General features: G+C 52.1%; 1 pseudogene; it reads right to left on the bottom strand.

The window, feature by feature from the left end:
* Positions 1–408: 408 nt before the first annotated feature.
* LOC102993335 (myeloid-associated differentiation marker-like) lies at positions 409–2,319 on the bottom strand (annotated as a pseudogene).
* Between the last annotated feature and the right edge of the window lie 213 nt (positions 2,320–2,532).

Genomic DNA, 2,532 nt, shown 5'->3' with positions numbered 1-2,532 from the left:
GGCCCAGGGTGTGAACAGCTGCACAGAGGGCTGTGTGATGTGGAGTCAGCACCTTAGGAGGTGGGAGGGGGGCTGTGGGCAGAGAAGGAAGAAGCTCAGGGTCCCAATGGATCAGAAGAAGAAAAAGGGCAAGAGGCGGTCAGGACACAGGAGACAAGAAAACAAAGATGACCAAAAATGGGCCCCAAAGTAGAAAACATAGAAAAGATGAGAGCAGCAAGAGAAAGAGGCAAAACAGGACCTGGGCAACCACACAAAACAGAGAAGGAAACAGAAAAGAGAGTGAGATGATTGGGGAAGGATGTGAGCAGGGAGAGAGGGGGCCAGGAAGAGCACATCAGAGGCCGTCAGGGCTTGGTGTAGAAACCTCCATTGACAAGAGGGAATCAGGAAGCCCTGTGCAGAGCCTCAGAACCTGATAAAAAAAAACCGGCAGGCCAAATCCACCGGGTCAACCACATAAATCAGCAGGTTGATGGCTGTCAAGATGGCCATAGGCAGTCATGGTTCCCAGACGCACACACTGGAGGTGAGTCTATCACGGCAACTCACATCACTGGATTGCTGGGGCTGCCTGCCGAACTTCTCGAGGAACTGGTAGAGCGGCCAGAGGACCACAGCGGAGGTGTAGAGGAGGATGGAGAGCAGGGTCAGCCTCAAATGGAAAATGGGGGAGGGGATAGGAAGCCTGTTGTTCCAGTTGCACCAGTTCAGCAAGATGGCCGTGGCTGCCAGGAGGAAGCAGATGGGGTACACGGCCACGCATCACACCAGGGCCGGCTGCTGCTGATACAGGTAGGGGCTGCTGATGAAAGTGAAGATGACACGGGCCATGAAGATCTCCAGCCTGTTGAGCAGGCCTGGCAAGGTGAGCATATAGCAGGAGAACTCTCCAGTCAGGGCACAGGTCCAGGCCACTTGGGTGGCATAAGCCACAGAAACCATCCAAGAGAATGCAGTGGCAGCGATGACACTGTGGTCCCGAAGGGGCTGTGAGGCAAGAACTGGATGTACGTGATGGCAAAGACAATGGAGGCCGAGAGGCATAAGAGGGTGGCATGGCAGGCACAGGTGATGAGAAGGCTGTCCCAGAAGAAGTGGAGGCGGCACTGGAGCCCACGTAACCAAACTATGAAGATGTTAAGGTCACAACGAAGCAGAAGCACCAAACATGGACCAGTTACCCATGGCCCCCCTCCAGGTGCCCACACTGGCCACCAGGGAGATGGCCACACAGGTGGAGAGCAGCTGCAGCGGGCTGAGGAAGTAGTCCATGATGGTCAAAGAGCTGAGGACGATCATGTGGAGGTCGTGATGGTCGTGCAGGTCTATGTTCTCGATACGGCAGTGGTTTTTGCTGAGGACCCGCCAGTGAAAAATCCAGCTCTGGAGTCAGACTCCTGGAAAAGGCTCAGGGGCCTGTGACGGCTGAGGCTCAGGATCAGTGGAGTTTGAACCAATGGCCCAGACACCTGGGTAACAGCACAGCTACTCCAGAATGATTCTCCCTACCCATCACCCTTGGCCTTCTCAGGAGACTTGTCTTATCCCCAAGCTCACAGCCATGTTTGGTCTGGCCTCAAACCATGAACATTTGTTTAATCTCTTTCAGCTGTGCGCCATTATCTATGCGCACAGGATGCTTAGGATGGTCCTTATCTACAATCCCAACCCTTCAAGGCTCTGAAAATGGACCAAGAATTTTTTAAAAATTCATTTGGTAACAAAATTTGACCTGCACAGATGTGAGATAATTTATGTTTTTTATTTATTTCACTTAGTGTGAATGCTCAAAAGCTCGGTGGCAGAAGCACTAATGTGTTTGATTACAAGGTGCTTTCAGACTCCGGTGGGGTGTTATGTCCTGTAGAGTAGACACACCATGTTGCATGATTGAAGCTGAAAAATTCTGAATTCTGGATCATATCTGACCTGAAGTGTTTCAGAAAAAGGATCGTGGATTGTACTGCTAACCGCACTTTACAGAGGAGAAAACTAAGGCTCAGGGACTTCAGTACTTCCCTAAGATTGCATGGCTAGAAAGTGGGAGCCCCAGATAAAAGTGCCATAGCTGTGAGTTTGAACCCTTTGCTCTACAGCCCAGCATTTCAGCAGGGCATGTGGGTGGGATCCCAGGACCAAAACTCAGGCTCTGGGACCCAGGACACACCCTCAGGGCCATGGCCTCCTTCCACAGCAACCCGAAGAGACACGTGTCCCGGCCTTTCCTCCCTGCAGCCATCACTAGAAGGAGCTGCCATCTGAGCCCAACCCCACCCGGTGACCCAGCAGCTTCAGGGGTGAACAGAGATAAGCCATGGCGTAAGAGCAAGGCGGCGGGGACAAGATGACATGGGAAGTAGGAACTGCTTGAATCCCCTCCCCTCCCCCCACTTTTGCCTTAACATGTGACTCTTCTCCATTTGGGAAAAAAGACACCAACCCAGCATTACTCCAAGGTGGAGCATCCTGGGGGAACCACAGAATAAATTAACATATGTTTGGCTTTTAAACTCTAAAGCTGCCATCCAG

The sequence above is a fragment of the Physeter macrocephalus genome, chromosome 11 (assembly GCF_002837175.3).
Source record: "Physeter macrocephalus isolate SW-GA chromosome 11, ASM283717v5, whole genome shotgun sequence".
In the NCBI taxonomy this organism is placed as follows: domain Eukaryota; kingdom Metazoa; phylum Chordata; class Mammalia; order Artiodactyla; family Physeteridae; genus Physeter; species Physeter macrocephalus.
The sequence above is the reverse complement of the archived record's forward strand: the minus strand, read 5'-3'. Positions and strand labels throughout refer to the sequence as shown.